The sequence below is a fragment of the Scyliorhinus canicula genome, chromosome 3 (assembly GCF_902713615.1).
Source record: "Scyliorhinus canicula chromosome 3, sScyCan1.1, whole genome shotgun sequence".
NCBI classification, from domain to species: Eukaryota; Metazoa; Chordata; class Chondrichthyes; order Carcharhiniformes; family Scyliorhinidae; genus Scyliorhinus; species Scyliorhinus canicula.
In genome coordinates, this window is record NC_052148.1 from 232,718,541 (window position 1) to 232,739,382 (window position 20,842).

Genomic DNA, 20,842 nt, shown 5'->3' on the forward strand with positions numbered 1-20,842 from the left:
ACTCCTCCAATCGGCTATGCACCAATGGCAGCTCACACTCCCAGGTACCGTAATACCCCTAGTCATACTACCACAGGGGGTGGATGCTCCCATGGGTGGTGGTGGTGGGGGGTGGGGGGGTGGGGGGGATTGATACCTACTCATTCGCGCTGCCCGGTGTAGGCCGTTGACCTATTTTCAACAGTCCTCCCCAGGTCAGCATCTGTGGATCTTGGGGCCAGACTCCTGGGTGCCATTATTGCGATCTGGCTGTGGTTTGCTGAACAAATGCTGCTTAAGTGCTGTTCAACCTTGTTAGCCAGGGGCTGGTTATGGCGATCCCGGCGAATCAGCTGACAGGCCTTCATTTGCGATGAGAAGCCCGAGAGGCTTTGTTAAGTGGACCAATTCACGTTGAATTGCGTTGCCGGCCTCGCTCGGGAAGCTCGCGGCAATTCCCGCTCGCTACCACATTTTGAAACATTTACAGAAAATTATGCCCTAAGTGTTGTGTTGGTGTTGTGGCTTTGTTGGCATCACTCTTGCTCCTGAGTCCTCTGGGGCAGGATTCTGCCACCCTCCGCACATCCGTCCAAAGATGTGCAGGTTAGGTGGATTGGCCATGATAAATTGCCCTTAGTGTCCAAAATTGCCCTTAGTATTGGGTGGGGTTACTGGGTTATTGGGATAGGGGGAGGTGTTGACCTTGGGTAGGGTGCTCTTTCCAAGAGCCGGTGCAGGCTCGATGGGCCGAATGGCCTCCTTCGGCACTGTAAATTCTATTATCTATGAAAATCGTGCTCGGCGCGGGGAAATTAGCCAAAATAGGCCCCCACGCCGGCACGCGATTCTCCGGTGACCAGAGAATCGCCGCCATTCACGCGATCGACGCAGCACCGGTCGGGGGCCGTTGAAAAAGTCCCTCCCCAGTGATTCTCTGCACCTGACTGGTCGAGTGCCCACTGAGTCCCGCCGGCTTGTTTCTAATGTGGTTCCACCCGGCGGGAACTTGGAGTCGTGGCTGATGTGGGCGTTATGGTGGGGGGCATGGGGATTGGACACCGGGGGGGGAGGGGGGGGTGGCCCCGACGATGGGCAGGCCCGCGATCGGGGACCACCGATTGGCGGGCCATTGTGATCCGGCAGCAACCTATCTTCCTCTGTGCGGGCCTCCTGTGTGGCTCTGCCATGTCGGCGGCGCCTGGGCCGAGGTGGGCCGCCACGCGCATGCGTGGACCCGCTTGTGGCCCCCGTGTGCATGTGCAGTCGCGCGGTCTGTCCAGCAGGGCTCTGCCAGCAGCCAGAGCTGTGGGACGCACGATGGAGGCCTGCTAGCCCCCTGGAGAACGGGGAATCACCCCGGACTTTAGAGGAAAATGTCCGGAGTGATTCTCACCTGTTTTCTGGCAGGCGTGGGGTCTTAGTCCCCAAAGGGAGAATCCCACTGAAGGTTTTTGGTTCAAGTCCTGTCTCAAGACGCAAGCACAGCAACGTAGGCTGGTACGGCAGTTCAGTATGAAGGGAGATCTGCACTTTTCAGGGTGCTGGCTGGAATTCTTCGTCAACCGATGACGGAATTGCGAAACGTGGACCGACATTCTCTGAGCCCGGAGAATGGGGCCTCAGACTCCAGCGACCGGAGAATCGGCGCCGGTCAACGTGGTGCCAGTCGGGGCCGTTGAAAGAGGTCCCCGGGGCAGATCTCCGTGTTTGACAGGCCGGGTTCCCGCTGAATTCCGCTGCCCAGGTTCCCGTATGGTTTCATCCGGCGGGAGCTCGTACTCGCGGCCGTGGTGGCCGTCCGGATTGGGCAGGGGGGGAGGGATCAGACTCCGTGGGGGTGTCTCACGATGGCAAGGTCCACGATCGTTGGATACCGATCGGCGGGTGCGCGCGATCCAGTAGGGCCTATCTTCTTCCACGTCGGTCCGCTGTGTGGCTCGCCATATTGCACGGGGGCCAGCGCGGAAACGGCTACCGCGTACATGCGCGGGCCCGCAACCGGAAGTGCAGGGCCCCGTATCGGCAGCAGGATCTGAGCGGTGCTCGCTGGGCCCTGCTATCCCCCTGAAATCGGAGAATCACTTCAGACTTTTTGAATCCTGCCCGTTTTCCGGCGAGCATGGGAAAATAGCCCCATTTCTGGAGTATCCCTGCCGTGATTTGGTGGAGAATCAGTTCCAATGCGAAATCACGCAGAGCGAGATTTCATGCCAATCGCAATTCTCCGTCACCTTAACCGCGGCGTCAATGCATTCCAGAATGCATGTACAGGAAACACCATTTGCACACCATTAGTGGGCCCGACCTGGTATTCTCCAGGGCCTCCGCGATTCTCCGCCTCTGATGGACCGAGTTCCTGACGGAGCAAAACAGGCGCCGTGGCTGCTGAGGGCTCGGCACAACATGCTGACTACCCACTGTGAACGTAGGGCTACTGGTCGTATGGGTGTCCCCAGGCCACCCCTAGGTGTCCTCTGGCTTCAGCTGACCCATCAGCGGGATTGGCGCACCCCAGTGCGACCAGTGCCATCTTGTTGGCTGGGTTGAGTGTGTGTGGGGAGGGTAATGTGAATATGCGGCTGCAGCTTGTCAGCCTCCCAAGTGTCAGTCATGGACCCGACGAATCCCACATCGTTTCTCATTGGAATCGATTGTGTTCCACGTGGCGCTGGTGCTAGCCCCTCCACAGTCGCTGAAACGGCCGTGATGCGGCGGCAGTTTTGCTGTCGTGGAAGTCTATGAATCCTGTTCCGACGTCAACACTTAGGGCGGGTTTCTCCGCTGGCCGACGCCAAAATCATATTTGGCAATCGGGCGGAGAATCCCTTTTGACGTCAAAATCGGGGACGCCGCCTGTTTTCGGACGCTCTGCCCCCTCCAAAACGGCGCCATCGGTGAGTAGGCCGCACGCCATTGAGATGGCCTCAGGACGTCACCTGAAGTCCCTCCCCCGATGCTCAGCCCCCGATGGGCCGACTTCCCTATGGGGTGGGACACGTGTGCTCTGAGTTTTCGTCAACCTCGCGTGGTGACTGCGAACCGTGTCCAGCGCCACCACAGTCGGGGAGGGAACCCTTCCGCTGGCCAGGGGGACTTCGGCGGGGACTGGGAGGGGGGGAATATTGGGGGGTGGTCCGGGGGTGGTGAGGGGGGTTACAGGGGGCCACTATTTGGCAGGCCGGGTCCGTGCGCGGCGGGCGCCATGTTGTACAGTGCGACCGCTCCAAGTCGTCACCGAGTGCATTTGCGGCCACGGACACGGCAATTCTACGGCCGTTTCTGTTGGGAATACTGGGGGTTTCACGTGGTGCGGCTGCTAGCCCCCCACCGGGCGGTGCATCGGTGCGGGAGCAGCGGTGACTTTTTCATCGTAAAACGAGACGCTTCCTCCAGACATAGCCTCAAAATCGGAGGTTCCGGCCCTTAGTCCAAGAAACGGAGAATCTTGCCCGCTGTCTTTCAGATGAGGTATTAAACGGAAGCCCTGCCTTCCCTCTCAAGTGGAAGTAAGAAATCTCCTGGCCTTATTTCAAAGAACAGCAGGTGTCCAGACCAGTACTGATCTCTCAGTCAGTATCACAATTCAGATTATCTGGTCATTGCTCTTGGTGCAAACTTGCTGAGTGCAAATTGGCGCCAGCATTTCCTACATTACAATGTTAGCTGTACTTTGAAAAGTATGTTATTAACTAGAAAGCACTATGGGACATTCACCAGCCATGAGGAGTGTAATATAAATGCAAGCCTTTCTTTTTTAACTTTATCTTAGTGGACACTTCTTAGGAGTCACCAGGAGAAAGAGAGTACATGGTTATGGGTGTTTTGCCAGGTAAAATCCTTGATCTGCAGCAAGGATGTGGTGGGCATGGGGGTCAGGCAAAGAAGTGAGGGATGGAAGGGCAGGAAGGTGATGTAAACTCTCCCCTCCCCACCCACCCTGCCCCTCTTCCCTGTCCATGTAGTGCAGGACATCCCTCCTCCTTGGATCTTCTATACAAGGACTTCCAGCGGGCCCTGATTGAAAACCTGTTCAGCCTCTCCCGTGGTTCCTAGCCCATCCTGAAATATCCCACTGCATGTCAGCCAGAGCAACTCCTCATTTTCACTGGAAGTGAATGCAAAGAACCTCTTAATACTTTCCCATAGAAATTCTATCTAATCTGCACTTCGGGTACTAAATGGTTTGGAGCCTCCAGGCAAGTTCAACTGACGCTCCAGGGAAAAAAGTCCCAGGCTATCCAGCCTCTCCTCATAACTCAAACCATCAAGTCCCGGTAGCATCCTAGTAAATCTTTTCTGCACTCTTTCTAGTTTAATAATATCCTTTCTATAGTGGGGTGACCATACTGTACCCAATATTCCAAGTGTGGCCTTACTAATGTCTTGTACAACTTCAGCAAGTCATCCCAACTCCTGTATTCAATGTTCTGACCAATGAAACCAAGCATACCGAACGCCTTCTTCACCACCCTGTCCACCTGCGGCTCCACTTCCAAGGAGCTATGAACCTGTACTCCTAGATCTCTTTGTACTGTAACTCTCCCCAGCTCCCTACCATTAACTGAATAAGTCCTGCCCCGATTCGATCCACCAAAATACATCATCTCACATTTATCTAAATTAAACTCCATCTGCCATTCATTGACCCACGGCCCAATTGATCAAGACCCTGTTGCACTCCTAGATAACCTTCTTCACTGACCACTATGACACCAATCTTGGTGTCATCCCCAAACTTACTAACCAAGCCTCCTAAACTATCATCCAAATCATTAATATAAATAACAAACAACAGTGGACCCAGCACTGTTCCCTGAGGCACACCGCTGGTCATAGGCCTCCAGTTTGAAAAACAACCCTCGACAACCACCCTTTGTCTTCTGTTGTCAAGCCAAATTTGTATCCAATTGGCTACCTCATCCTGTGTCACTGTCAAAAATGAACAAACTATTGTTTCCAGAAGACAGTAATGGTTATGTCAGGAATGTAATGCAATGAAAGCATTTCTGGCCTACGTTTATTGCTTGTAATATATTAGTCAATGCTTTTCCCAATTCTGTCCTTGCCTGGCATTCACACGTCCATATTTTCCAATATTACTAAACCTTGAATTCTTATCCTTTGAGGCATTCCTCCAAGATGAGGGCCACACATCAGCAAGGAGGTGCATATTACAGTTTGAGAATTTATGGTTAAAGTAACAAAGGAAATTGTGCATTAACTGGATGTCAGACAAGAAGAGAATTTGGCTGAGCTGTGTCAATAGTTCACTGATAGACACCACACATGTTCACATGTGAAGAATGCGGTTGTATATGTTACTAATTTTCTTTTAATTTGGTACAAGTAAATTTAAACAATGTGGAATCATTGTTAATTAATCACAATAAAAATTCTAGTCCAATTCTGCCTGACTCACTTGTACCATACGTAAGTGATGCACATCTGAAACACAAATGAAGTGGTTTATGACTCAGTGATACCTCAGACAAGCGTTGTGTTATTCAGTGAGGACCAGTGAATGGCTGAATGGCTGAGTGATAAAGTCAATTAACAGTTGAAGAACTGAAGAAATGCCAACGTTTTTTAAAAAATAATTCTTATTCAAATTTTCCAACAACAAATGTTATCCCAACAAAGAAAAAAAACCGTAACGCCTCCCCCCAATACAAAAACAATAAATTGACAACATGAAAGAGTAATAAGCGTAGAACCATAAGAACAAACCCCCATAACAAACCCATAGCCCCCCCCCACCCAATCCCCCCCCCCCCCCCCCCCCCCTCCCGGGTTGCTGCTGAGGTTGACCACCCTCTAATGCTCACAAGGAAATCAAGAAAAGGCTGCCACCGCCGGAAGAACCCTTGCACCGACCCCCTCATGGCAAACTTGACCCTCTCCAGTTTAATGAACCCGGCCATGTCGTTAATCTAGGATTCCGGGCTCGGGGGCTTTGCGTCCCTCCACTGTAAAACAATCCTGCGCCGGGCTACCAGGGACGCAAAGGCCAGGATACCGGCCTCTCTTGCCTCCTGCACTCCCGGCTCCGATGCTACCCCAAAAATAGCGAGCCCCCAGCCCGGTTCCACCGTGGAGCCAACCACCTTGGACAAGGTCCCCGCCACCCCCTTCCAGAAACCCTCCAACACCGGACACGCCCAGAACATGTGGGTGTGATTCGCTGGCCTCCCCGAACACCTGCCCTCTCCCCCAAAACACCGGCTCAGCCTGGTCCCAGTCATATGCGCCCTATGCAGCGCCTTTAGTTGGATTAGACTAAGCCGTGCGCAAGAAGAGGAGGAATTCACCCTCCCCAGGGTGTCCGTCCACGTCCCCTCCTCAATCTCCTCCCCAATATCCTCCTCCCACTTCGCTTTCAGCTCCTCCACCGAGGCCTCCTCCCCCTCCTGCATCATGTGGTAAATTGCAGAGATCCTACCCTCGCCGACCCACGTCCCCAAGAGCACCCTATCCTGAACCCCCCTTGGCAGCAATAGCGGAAACTCCGCCACCTGCAGCCTAACAAATGCCCTAATCTGCATGTACCTAAAGGAATTCCCTGGGGGTAGACACCACTTCCCCTCCAACTCCTCTAAGGTCGCAAACTTCCCGTCTAGGAAGAGGTCCCCATCCGCCTGATACCTGCCCTGTGCCAACTCAGAAACCCTCCATCTATCCTCCCTGGTACAAACCGGTGGTTCCCCCGTATCAGGGACCAAACTGAGGCCTTCACTTCCCCCCTGTGCCGCCTCCACTGCCCCCAGATTTTGAGGGTAGCCACCACTACTGGACTCGAAGAGAACCTTGCCGGGGGGAGCGGCAATGGGGCCGTCACCAGCGCCTCTAAACTCGTGCCCACACAGGACGCCGCCTCCATCCTCTTCCATGCGGCTCCCTCCCCCTCCATCACCCACCTGCAAATCATTGCCACGTTTGCAGCCCAGTAATACCCACAAAGGTTGGGCAGCGCCAATCCACCCACCTCCCTGCCTCGCTCCAAGAATACCCTCCTCACCCTCGAGATCTTCTGCACCCACACAAACCCCGTAATGCTCCTGTTGACCCTCCTAAAGAAAGCCTTCGGAATCATAATGGGTAAACACTGGAAGAGAAACAAAAACCTCGGGAGCACCGTCATCTTAACCGACTGGACCCTGCCCGCTAGGGAGAGTGGCAACACATCCCACCTCCTGAACTCCTCCTCCATCTGCTCCACCAGCCTCGTGAAGTTTAACCTATGCAGGGCCCCCCAGCTCCTGGCTATCTGGACTCCCAGGTATCTGAAGCTCCTCTCTGCTTTTAAGCGGGAGCTCCCCTATCTCTCTCTTGGTCCCCCATATGCACCACAAACAGCTCACTCTTCCCCACATTGAGCTTATAGCCAGAGAAGTCTCCGAACTCTCATAGGATCCTCATCACCTCTGGCATCCCCCCCGCCGGATCCGCAATGTACAGCAGTAAATCATCCGTGTACAGCGACAGCCGATGCCCCCCCCCCCCCCCCCCCCCCCCCGCACAATCCCCCTCCAGTTCCTCGATTCCCTCAGTGCCATGGCCAGGGGTTCGATCGCCAACGCGAGCAGCAGGGGAGACAAGGGGCACCCCTGCCTCATCCCCCGGGACAACCGAAAGTCCTCCAACCTCCTCCCATTTGTCACCAGGCTCGCCACCGGAGCACTGTACAGCAGCCTCACCCAACTAATGAACCCCTCACCAAACCGAAATCTCCTCAACACCTCCCGCAGGGAGCTCCACCCCACCCTGTCAAAAGCTTTCTCCGCATCCATCAATGCCACTATCTCCGCCTCCTCGTCCACCGCCGATATCATTATGACATTAAGAAGCCTCCGCACACTGACATTCAGCTGCCTCCCCTTCACAAAACCCGTTTGGTCCTCGTGAATGACCTGCGGGACCACATCCTCCACCCTCCTGGCCAGTATCTTGGCCAGCAGCTTCGCGTCCACATTGAGGAGCGAGATCGGCCTGTAAGACCCACACTGGAGGGGGTCCTTATCCCGCTTTAAAATCAATGAAATTAATGCTCTGGACATCGTCGGGGGCAAGCCCCCCCCCCCTCCCTTGCCTCAATCAGGGTCCTCACTAACAGCGGGCCCAACAGGTCCGAAAACAACTTGTAAAATTCCACCGGGAACCCGTCAGGCCCCGGTGCCTTCCCTGACTGCATACTCCCCATCGCCTTGATCAGCTCCTCCAACTCGATTGGGGCCCCCATACCCTCCGCCCGCTCCTCCCCCACTCTCGGGAACTCCAGCTTGTCCAAAAAGTGGTCCACCCCACCCTCCTCCCCAGGGGGCACTGACCATTACAACTCCTCATAAAAGGTCCTGAACACTCCGCACCAGACTCCCTTCTACATCGCTAACTCCCCCTATCTCTCTCGCTGCCTCCCGCTTCCAGAGCTGGTGGGCCAGCATCCGACTTGCCTTCTCCCTGTACTCATATATCGCCCCCTGCGCCCTCCTCCACTGCGCCTCCGCTTTCCGAGTCCGTGTGGTCAATATGTCAAACTCCGCTTGGAGACTACGACGCTTCCTCAAAAGCCCTTCTTCCGGGACCTCCGCGTACCTCCTGTCCACCCTTACCATTTCTTCCACCAACCTCTCCCTCTCATTTTTCTCCCCCCTCTCCCTGTGTGCCCTAATAGAAATCAGCTCCCCTCTAACCACCGCCTTCAACGCCTCCCAGACTACCACCACCTGCACCTCCCCATTGTCATTAGTTTCCAAATACCCCTATATATACCTCCGGACCCGCCCACATACCTCCTCATCCGACAGCAGCCCCACCTCTAACCTCCACAGCGGGTGTTGATCCTTCCCCTCCCCCAGCTCCAGGTCCACCCAATGCGGAGCGTGGTCCGATATGGCTAGCGCCGAATACTCCGCCCCTAAGACTCTCGGAATCAGCGCCCTGATGAAGACAAAAAAGTCGATCCGGGAGTAAGCCTTATGGACATGGGAGAAAAACAAGAACTCCCTACCTCCCGGCCTCATAAACCTCCAAGGGTCCACCCCTCCCATCTGGTCCATGAACCCCCTCAGCACTGTGGCCGCCACCGGCCTCTTACCGGTCCTGGACCTAGAACGATCCAGGGCTGGGTCCAGCACTGTATTAAAATCTCCTCCCAATATCAAGCCCCCCGTCTCAAGGTCTGGAATCCGGCTCAGCATGCACCGCATGAAGCCTGCATCGTCTCAATTTGGGGCGTACACATTAACCAGCACCACCCGCTCCCTTTGGAGTCTACCACTCACCATTACGTATCTGCCACAGCTGTCCGCCACCATGCTCACGCCACAAACGACAAGCTCTTTCCCACCAAAAACGCCACACGCCGGTTCGTCGCATCTAACCCCGAATGGAACACTTGTCCAACCCACCCTCTTCCCAGCCTAACCTGATCCGCCACCCGAAAGAAATGCCAAAGTTGACTGTTGACTAACTCAGCACTTCAGAAATAAAGGAGGAGGTCCTAATATTGGAAACTGTGAAGTGAACTACGAGATGTATGGCACATGGAGACAACTGTAATGGCACCTTGGTAGGGATTGGGGGCTGGAGGGAGGGGGGGTGGCATAACCGACTTCCGTGCTTGAATTTCAAAATGGAGCAGGAGGATGATAATTGTGATCATGTTCCTGGCTGAGTCTTTACTTAACACCTTGCTCGGGATTGGCATTGTGTCTCGGACTAAATAAATGAGGAATAAATTGTTGAATATTTTTTATAGATTCCACAATCGAGAAGACTGAATAATTCATGAAAAACACATTGCTGAGTGCGTACCCTCCCGTTTCACCCCTTCTACCACCCAGTGACAAGTCCCAATGCCATACCACAGAGTATTCTGTCGTCCAAATAGAACAATAGAAAATATAATTATTGCTGTATAAACAATAATACCAATACAGACAACTATAAAAAAAGAGCTACTTACGTCTCGGGGTAAATGCTCATTTTCATTACACGGGTGGTAACTGATGAAACCAATCCCTCTCCACAGGAATACAATGCAAACTGTTTGGAGGACGTGTATAGGGTCAATTCTGGGACCAATACTCAAAGGACCTGGATACAAATGAGAAAAGAGTAAATCTGAAGGTAAAGTTAAATCGCATTTTCTTAACTAAGTAGATTAAGCCATGATGTGGAGATGCCGGCGTTGGGCTGGGGTGAGCACAGTAAGAAGTCTTACAACACCAGGTTAAAGTCCAACAGGTTTGTTTCAAATCACTAGCTTTCGGAGAAAAATGATGAAGGATGTAAAGTTACTGCACCTAGCAACTAAAGAACCACTAAATATGCCAGTAAAAGTTAACAATTGCGCGATCATGTTTAAGTCAACTTTTAGTGGTGTGGTAAGTGGTAATTACAAAAAATAACTTTCTCCGGGACTGAAAATTTATGTTTCGAAGTATGGAGATCATTCCTTCAGATTTTAATTATTGTCAGAGATGTTTTTGAAGGATTAAATCATTTGGTTTTGCTTCTTCTTTACGTTTCAATTATACCTCTCACTTCATCCAATCTTTCTTTCCCTCACAATTTCACTTTCTGTACGAGTTAGGTACTGAATTAACTTTTCTAACGCATACTCCTGCTTCAGATTGCAAGACTTATTGTGAATTCTTTAGTCTGATTCAGTGTTCTTCAAAGACGGGGGCGTGACCCGCGGGTGGGTGGTGGGCGGGTGTCTGGAGGGTCGCGGAGCCGTCCTTCACGGCGCTCCTGATCGCGCAAATCCCCGTGCAGCAGCTGGCTTTTAATAACGCCGGCTGCAAGCCGCCTTTAAAATGGCCATGAACATGTAAACAAATTTGGTCTCATTGATCGGGCGCGCCCGCTCATCGCTGCGCATGCGCAGTGCTGCCGCTATTTTTTTTAAACGGTCGCAGCTTTTTGTTTCAAGTTTGGGGAGATTTATTCATTTTATTCATTTATTTTATTCATTAATTTTATTTTTTTCATTTAGTTTATTCATTTTATTTTATTTTTCTTTCACAAGTTCGGGGAGGTTTTCTTTGATAAAACTTTACAGGAAAAAAATGCAGAACTTTGGACAGAAGGAGACTCCATACTTTCCGACACAGGAAGACATCACCTTCATCCAACAGGTTCCATTGGAGGAGCGTGTACGAGGGCCAAAGGGACCCAAAACCATTTCCTCCATTATTATCAGCAGCAAACAAGGTAAGAGAAAATGGTGGGTCGCTCAGGTCGGCCGGCGTGGGTCGTGAAGGTCGGCCGGCGTGGGTCGCGAAGGTCGGCCGGGTTGGGTCCTGAAGGTCGCCGGGTTGGGTTGCGAAGGTTGGCCGGTTGTTAAAAATGGGTCCCTGGGGCAGCACGGTGGCCTAGTGGTTAGCACAGCTGCCTCACGTCGCTGAGATCCCAGGTTCGATCCCGGCTCTGGGTCACTGTCCCTGTGGAGTTTGCACATTCTCCCCGTGTCTGCGTGGGTTTCGCCCCACAACCCAAAGATGTGCAGAGTAGGTGGATTGGCCACGCTAAATTGCCCCTTAATTGGAAAAAATAATTGGGTACTCTAAATTTATAAAAATTTAAAAAAAATTTTTAAAAATGGGTCCCTGGAAAAAAAGTTTAAAGAACACTGGTCTGATTGATTAAACAGATATGTGACTTTTTTCCCCTTGTTCGCACAGGTCCCAAATCCCCTGCAGAAGGTATTACGCCAATTGGATTTGTATTTGCTGCAATTCCTAGTGCAAAAGTCCATAGAAAGTCTACTGTGTGAAAGTGGAAGTGTAATGAATAGCTGGCGCCATTTGTTTGTCATAAATGCGTTTACAAAAATAAACCTGTCTTTTCTACACATTTTGACCTTCTTTATTTGCTCACGAGCTGGGGATGTTGCACTGCATGTCAGAAGGTAATATACTAAAAGCCAGTGATAAAAGTCATTTGTGGCCTTTCAGGTTTCTCTCCTGGGTGGAGCCTTTTCCTTTACTATTACAGCCCTGTACATGTTATAGTTGGAACAAAACTAAACCCAGAGAGCAGCAATTACTCCATTTCATAATTGCAAACTAGTTATCGCAGCCAAGTTCTCTATCCAGAAAGCTCATTTGAATCCAATGTATACAAATGCCCAAGGCAGGGCACAAACTGACAGACCTCACTATGAAAAGCAGATCTGCCTGAGGCTAAAGAAAAGAAAGTGCTCAGTTACTTGGAGTAACTTGCAGAAAGAACTGGATGCCAGAAACGTGGCAGGGGAGTGCTTACCGGTAAAACATGTAAATCAGTACCTTGTACCTGCAAGTAGTTCTATTAATAATTGCAACAGTTTGAAACACAAAGGGGGTTTGTTCAAATGGGCAGATTTGCAGACAAACCTAGTTTGTATTACGCGAGTGCAAAAGCTTGCTATTTCTCCAATTGCACTTAAACCAACAAGCCTGGGAGGTAAAGTTTAATGGAGTTGATCAAACACTATCTCAACAACTGTAATGCAACCACACAGTTGTGTTTGTACCACAGGTCCGACCATAATACTGATTATGCATTAGCAACGCCACACAATGGGCTGATTCCAAGGTGGGACAGAGATAGAGCAAAAACAGTCACTGAAAGGCATGGTAAGGGAAACCTTGGTCAGTCTGAGGGAGTTTGTTTGCCTCGTCCTCCGTGATGTAGGTTATTCCATCTCCAGTGAAATACAGCTGAGCAGCCGGAGACCCCCCCCCCCCACCCCCCCCCCCCCCCCCCCCACCAGGACTGGGGTGGTGCCCAGGCACCGACCGCCTTTACAGCATCCATCTTGCTGACCACCAAACCTGGCCCCTGGTTCTACACAATGACTCTGGCCGTAAGGCTATGCCCACCCCTGCAACCCAACCCCCGCCACAGCGCACTCACCCCCGCCCCGAACACCCCACCCAACCGGCATCCACTCACCGGGGGACCACTCAGAGCCACACCCAGAGCAGCCCCCAGTGAGGGCAGTGCTAGCCAACGGTGCACCTGGCAGCAGGTACGGCCGCCAGGACCAGGGGCACCAATGAGACTGGGGTGTGGGGGTGGGCATGCGTGTGTGGGGCCCGCAGTGTCAACCTGGGCCACCATGTAGCCCATGGTACCTGGATGGACACGGGAGTATGCACCATGCTAACATGTTGGTCTTTCACCCCCTGCAGACAATGGCATTTGGACACCAACCCGGGATGCTGGCCGCATGGCGGTGGCTGCAGCTCTGCATGATGACCTGTGGCAGCATGAGCGGAGGCTGCTCAGAGAGGAGGTGGAGGCTGCAGCAGAGAAACAGGCTGCAGAGGGGCAGGTGGCAGCCGTACAGGCTGGAGGGCCGGCCGCCCAACAGGCCAAGGAGGAGGAGGTGCCAAGGGGGCAGTGGATGAGGCCCCGCATGTAACGCAACTGCATGTCGTTCGTGGACCTGTCGGACCGGGCATGCAGACTGTGGATGAGCAGAGAGACTGTCAGACACATGGGCAGCACGGTAGCATAGTGGTTAGCACAGTTGTTAGGGGCTGGTTTAGCACACTGGGCTAAATCGCTGGTGTTTAAAACAGGCCAGCAGCGCAGTTCAATTCCCGTACCAGCCTCCCCGAACTGGCGCCGGAATGTGGCGACTAGGGGCTTTTCACAGTAACTTCATTGAAGCCTACTCGTGACAATAAGCGATTTTCATTTTCAATTCATTTTTCATTTTCAGTTGTTTAACAGCTCCAGGGTCCCAGGTTTGATTCTCGGCTTGGGTCACTGTCTGTGAGGAGTTTGCATATTCTTCCCGTGTCTACGTGGGTTTCCTCCGGGTGCTCTGGTTTCTTCCCACAATCCAAAGATGAGCTGGTTAAGTGGATTGGCCATGATAAACTGCCCTTAGTGCCCAAAAAGGTTAGGTGGGGTTATTGGGTTATGGGGTTAGGGTGGAGGTGTGGGCTTGGGTGCACTTTCCAAGAGCTGGTGCAAACTCGATGGGCTGAATGGCCTCCTTCAGCACCATAAATTCTATGATTCTATGATCTGCCAAATGATCGCACACCTGGGGCGAAATTCTCCGACCCCCAGCAGGGTCGGAGAATCGCCTGGGGCCGCCGAAAATCCTGCCCCCGCCGTGGCAGAGATTCTCCGCCACCCGGGAATTGGCGGGGGCAGGAATCTCGCCACTCCGATCGGCGAGGCCCCTGCGATGGGCCGAAGTCCCGCCGCTGGGAGGCCTCTCCCGCCGTCAAGGTTTGAACCACCTCTGGTGGCGGCGGGATCGGCGGCGTGACCGGGCCCCCGGGGTCCTGGGGGGGGGTGCGGGGCGATCGGACCCCGGGGGATGCCCCCACGGTGGCCAGGCCCGCGATCGGGGGCCCCCTATCAGGGGGCGGGCCAGTGCCCTGGGGGCACTCTTTCTCCTCCGCCGCTGCCACGGCCTCCGCCATGGCGGAAGCGGAAGAGAAACACACAGCGCGCATGCGCCGGTGGTGACAACCGCTCCGGCAAGGGCCTAGCTCCCAATTCCGCACCTTTGGGGAGGCCCGACCCCGGAGTGGTTGGCGCCACTCCCCTACGCCTGGACCCCCCCCCCCCCCCCCCTGTCTTGCCAGGTAGGGGAGAATCCCACCCCTGGCATCTTAGGGTTATGGGGGAAGGACACCTGCTCCCAGTGACTGTCAAGGTGACGATTGCCCTCAACTTTTCTGCCACGGGGTCCTTCCAATCGTCGAGTGGGGTCCTGCCCGGTATTTCACAGAGATCAGCGCACAGGTGCATCCATGCCATCATGGATGCCCTGTATGTCCAGGTGGAGCGGTACATACAGTACCTTATGGATCGTGCCCACCAGGATGCCCGGGCAGGGGTGATCGATGGGATGCATGTTGCGCTTCAGACACCGGCGGAAAATAGGCCATTGTGCATGAACAGAAAGGGCTAACACTCGATGAACATCCAGCTGGTTTGTGACTAACAGATGTGCATTATGCACGTCTGCGCCTGATACTCGGGCAGTGTACGTGACTCATTCATAATGACACACTCGGTGATCCCCGCCATGTCTGCGGGGCACCCCCCTGGTGTAGGGGTGTAGGGATGGTCGGGGCGGTGGTGGGGGGGGGGGGGGGGGGGGGGTGCACAGTCCATCCATGGGGCCTTCACTCATTCCCCACCCCCGCTGCCCAGCATTGACCACCCCACCCCACACCCATCAGACAGAGCACCGAGGCAGGTGTGAACGGTGCTAAGAGGTGTTTATTGTAAACAAATATATAGTCTGTGCCCTAGCCCTTGTACCTTAACTGTGCCCTGTACCTGTGCCAACTTAACTGGTGTCTAATGTTCTGGCCTTATGGGCCCTAACACTATGCCTAGGTGGTTCCCCAGATGGCACAGCAGGAATGGAGGCGGCTGTGGCGTACGTTTCCTGGGGTGACCCGGCTTACATGGGCCCGGCTGCTGCTCGGGCGTCCAGGGTGGCATGGTGTCGTCCTGTTCTGCCTGCTGCCATCAGATGCACCAGAGACAGGAGAGGTGGGGCGTGGGTGGGGAAGGGGGGGGGGGGGGGGGGGAGAGTTCGAGCTGCTGCGCTGTTCTGGCACCTCCCCTGCAGGAGTAACCAGCACGGGCCCCAGCACCTCCTCCATCGGGATGCCCAATGGTCTCCGGGGTACTCCATGGGACGGGGGTGCAAGTGTGGCCACCCCCTGCCAGTCCTGGAGGTCCTCTCTGGTCTCGACGAGGGTCTGTAGCTGGTCTGATTAGTAATTTCGTAGACGACACAAAAATTGGTGAAGTTGCGGATAGTGAAGAGGATTGTCAGAGGATACAGCAGGATATAAACTGGTTGGAGTTTTGGGCGGAGAAATAGCAGATGGAGTGTAATCCGGACAGGTCTGAGGTAATGCACTTTGGAAGGCCCAATGCATGTAGGAATTACACAATAAATGGTAGAACTCTTGCGAGCATTGACAGGCAGAGAGATCTGGGCAAGCATGTCCACCGATCACTGGAAGTGGCAACGCACGTGGATGAGGTGATCAAGAAGGCATACGGCATGCTGACCTTCATCGGTCGGGGCATTGAATATACAAATTGGCAAGTCATGTTGCAGCTGTACAGGACCTTAGTTAGGCCTCATTTGGAATATTGTGTTCAATTCTGGTTGCCACACTACCAGAAGGATGTGGAGGTATTGGAGATGGTACAGAAGCGCTTTACTAGGCTGTTGCCTGGTATGGAGGGTACTAGCTATGAGGAGAGGTTAGATAAACTTGGTTTGTTCTCACTGGAACCACGGAGGTTGAGGGACGACCTGATGGAGGTCTACAAGATTATGAGTGGCATAGACAGAGTGGATAGTCAGATGCTCTTTCCTGGGGTAGGAGAGTCAAGTACAAGGGGACATATGTTTAAAGTGCGAGGGGAAAAGTTTAGAACAGATGTGCAAAGCAATGTTTTTTACACAGAGGATGGTAAATATATCGAACGCGCTGCCTGGGGAGGTGGTGGGAGCAGGTACGATAGCGGCATTTAAGGGTCAACCAGTCAAATATATAAATAGGGTGGGAATGGAAGGATACAGACTCCGTACATGCAGACGGTTTTAGTTTAGGCAGGTATCATGGTTGGCGCAGGCTTGGAGGGCCGAAGGGCCTGTTCCTGTGCTGTATTGTTCTTTGTTCTTTATGTTGCACAGTGACAAGTGAACAATTGAAGTCAAGGACCTGTAATGATGCAGCAGGGTCTGTGACCTCGGTCATTATAGGCTGCTCACCGCATGTCCAGTGCATTAATTCTCCTGGGTAACAGTCTTCCGTAGCAAATGTGTGCTGACATCCGCTCCCCTTGCTATTCCACATGGTGGAAGGTGCAGTTTCAGATATAGTTCCTGGAGGAAAGGCTAACAGGGTTTGGGTGACATCCCATGAAACCCTCTGTTACATACTGCAGGCTGCCTCTGGACCTGTCAAAGCAGTGGAAGTGTATTTTTTAAATGCCAATGGGCTGTTTAATGATGGTTCTGCAGGAGGTATGGGCTGAGTTTTACTGCTCATCTGCTGTGCTGTGGGGATCCCTCATTGGTGTATCAACCAAGTCCAGAATGGATAAACCTTGTCACCCAGGATCCACCCATCAATCTAGGCAGGGACCTCAAAAAGCTCAAGAAGCTGAGAGTTCCAGAAGATATGTTAGTCATGAGAGCTCTGTGGGAATCAAGCACAACTCTACATAATTCTTCACTTGTCATTGGAGACCAGTTGGACATTTAGAGAGTGCAATTCCTTCTGATCCACGTCTGCCTCTGGCTGTTCCCATGGTGATCTCTAATGGCAACACAAGTGCAGTCCATTACCCCTTGAACCCTCGGCAATCGAGCAATGTCAGTGAAGCCCATTGCTCTGACCTCCTGACTGTTAAACATAATGACCTCATTGGTCACGTTTTACTTATTGTAGATGGCTTTGATTACCTCTTTGATGCACCTGTGTGCGGTAACAGGCGAGATGCCACATCCGTCAACCATGGAGTCCTGCCAGCTGCTGGTAGCGAGAAAGCTGACACTTTGCAGGCCACTGGCATGTGATTGCTGCTAAATCCATGTGACTGCTAGCCTTTCTGTAGAATCCAGCAAATTCTGGTGACTGCTTCCCAGGATGGCCTCAGGCATCGCTGTCGTTAACTCTCAGATATCTTGAAGTAGTTTGTCCACATTTGTAAAAAATCATTTGTGGAATGTGGGCATCACTGGCTGGGCCAACATTTACTTCCCAACCCTAACTGCCCTGGAGCAGGTGGTGGTGAGCTGCCTTTTTGAACTGTTGCAGCCCATGTGGTCTAGATGCACCCACAGTGCTATGAGGGAGAGAGTTCCAGGATTTTGACCCAGGGATAGTGAAGGAAAGATGATATATTTCCAAGTCAGGGTGGTGAGTCACTTGAAGGGGATCTTCTAGGTGGTGGTGTTTCCATGTATCTGCTGTCCTTGACCTACTAGATGGTAGTGGTCATGGGTTTGGAAGCTGCTGTCTGAGGAGGCTTGGCTCCTGCAGTGCAGTTTGCAGATGGTACACACTGTTATCACTGTTTGTCAGTGGTGGAGGAAGTGAATGTTTGTGGAAGGGGTGCCAATCAAGCGGGCTGCTTTGTCCTGGATGGTGTCGAGCTTCTTGAGTGTTGTTGGAGCTACACAATACCAGACAAGTGGGGAGTATTCCATCACACTCCTGACTTGTAGCATGTATTACAATCAGTAATTGTGTAAGTGTGTAAATTTTGGTTTCAATTCCCTTCACCAACCGGCTTTCTGGGATAGAACAGGTTAGGCTAGTGAATGAAGTACCGAGCCAGCTGTTCCCATTGTCCTAGAATGGTGTCAAGCTTCTTGAATATTGATTGCTGGAGCTGCAACCTTCACCAAATGAGTTGTACTGTGTAGGTGGTGGTGCAACTTTGGGGAAGTCACATGAGATATGCACCAAAGTATACAAAGTGTCTGACTTGCTCAAGTAGCCATTACATTTACGTGACAACTTCAGTTGAGTTTCTGGCCAGTAGTGACACCAGGAAGGTTCATGTGGGGGAATGGGGGTGACAGTAAAGTCAAGTGGAGGTGCTTAGCCTCTATCTTGTAGAGACTGTCATTGACTGGCACTTGTGTGGTGCATATCTTATTTGTCACTTTTTAGCTCAAACTAAATATTGTCCAGATCTTGTTGCACGGGGCCATGGACTGTTTCATTATCTGAGGCATTGCAAAAGGAGCTGAACACTGTGCTATCATGAAATGAAAAATGAAAATCGCTTATTGTCACGAGTAGGCTTCAATGAAGTTACTGTGAAAAGCCCCTAGTCGCCACATTCCGGCGCCTGTCCGGGGAGGCTGGTACGGGAATCGAACCGTGCTGCTGGCCTGCTTGGTCTGCTTTAAAAGCCAGCGATTTAGCCTGGTGAGCTAAACCAGCCCCTCTGCCATCAGCCATCAACCAGCCAGCCAAACCAGCCATCAACAGAAAACGGCTCCACTTTGGAGTTTTTCTGGGGAAAGATATAAAGCACTGAGCTGTGTTTGTATTAATTAATGCAATAATTTTGAGAAATAATGATAATGGAATGCATATCTGCAATTATTCTGAAAAGGCAGTATTCGGAGAAAGGAAAGCTGTGTAAACTTCAGCTTTGAGATACACATGAGGGAGGACCTATAAATGGAAGCACAAATGCAGAATCAGTTTAGGTGGAACATAATAGAGCAAACTATTACTGGAGGTATGCCAAAGACCACCAGGGCAGGTAAATATGAAATTATGAGAGGGGATAGGTATGGTGACTGATAAGGAATCAATTACAGTTGGTGGACGTTTTGATTTACGAGAAGTTGACTGGGACATTAATACCTCATTGTACGATGGGGAAGGTATTTCTAGAGTTAATAAAAGATTAAAGACTGTTTTATGACTCAGTCTGTAAAAGAGCCAACAAAGGGGGAAAACACTCTGGATTTCATTATGAGTAATAGGCACGATTGAATCTCCAGTACAGAGGTGGGTGAAGCTTTAAAGTGCCAGTAGTTATGATGTGATCACATTTGACATGACAACAACCGGAGAGGTTATTAAAACCCAAATAAAATTGCCAATTTTTAAGATGACCAACATTAAGTTCTCGACAAATCTTGTCAGAGTGGGCCTGAAAGGTCCGAATATGACTGGATGAATGAAGGTACAATGGAGTGCATCATAATTATCAAGAAAATCATAAGGAACAAACCATTTAAGGCCATGAAGGAAAACAGCATTGAGTTTAGGGGCATCCAAAATGCATGCCCTGCCCTGGAATGTACTAAGCAAATAAAAATGGCTAAGAAAGAAATTGGATTCAATTTGGCAAGAAAACTAAAATAAAATAAATCTTTTCATTTATATTTTGAGGAAAAGTGGGGATTTATTAGGGCCACTGCAAGTGGGATTGGGTGAGACAATTAATGATACAGAGAATGCCAAAGTGCCCAATTAATTATCTGCTTTAGTCTTAACCAAGGAAGACAAAAGTACCTTCTTGATCTGAAAAGGGAACTAAATTGTTTGTATAGATAATTTACCACACATGTCACACCTAGTACAGGCATATCATATTATGAACTTTCAGCCAATATGTATAAAAATTGAACACAATCCCAAGCTGTTGAGAAGACTGTCACAAATCATGTGACCTTTTTGCATTTTGGACGACAGACATGTCTCCAGGCAATACCTAGGTATAGACATGGGTGAGGGCACCTCTCCGTCACCTCTGGCATTCACACATCTCATTGTTTAAGGATGGACCAACATCTAAAGACTATGGAATTTCCAGACTGCCCGTAACCATGTTTTGAACAGGACAAAAAGGAAGATTGAAACTCTTTGGCAATCATCAACTTCTCATTGTATCAAAATGGCTTCCTCCATCCAAACAAGACTGAGTGTTGAACCCAGTAGTTGTGTGATGGAAGCTGGTTTTAGGCACAGCAGCTTGATTGCCCAGGTCCCAGCAGGTTCATCAGGACCATCAGTCATCAGCCATTCTGAGAACCAGACTCTGGAACTAGTTGCACATCATCAAGCAGCCAAAAAACTTAAGGAGAGAAGATGTAGTGGCATTATTGCTAGATTAGTATTCTGGAGACCCGGAATCTGGGGGCATGGCAGAAGGTAAAATTGGAATTCAATAAAAGTCTTGAATTAAATGTCTAATCATGACGGTGTAACCATTGCCGATTGTCGTAAAAACCCATCTGGTTCACTAATGTTCATTAGGGAAGGAATCTGCCATGCTTACCCAGTCTGGCCTACATATGGCTCCAGATTCACACCAATGTGGTTCACTCTCAAAG

The 20,842-nt window shown here is 51.4% G+C and overlaps 1 protein-coding gene across 2 annotated transcripts in view; it reads right to left on the reverse strand.

Moving 5' to 3' along the window:
* The window catches only part of LOC119963367 (NEDD4 family-interacting protein 1-like), a 157,243-nt gene that overhangs the window by 5,265 nt on the left and 131,136 nt on the right, over positions 1-20,842 (reverse strand). For both annotated transcript variants that reach the window (XM_038792399.1, XM_038792398.1), the window contains exon 6: positions 9,944-10,074. The gene's annotated coding sequence lies outside the window, so the exon portion shown is untranslated. The remainder of the gene's footprint in view (positions 1-9,943; positions 10,075-20,842) is intronic.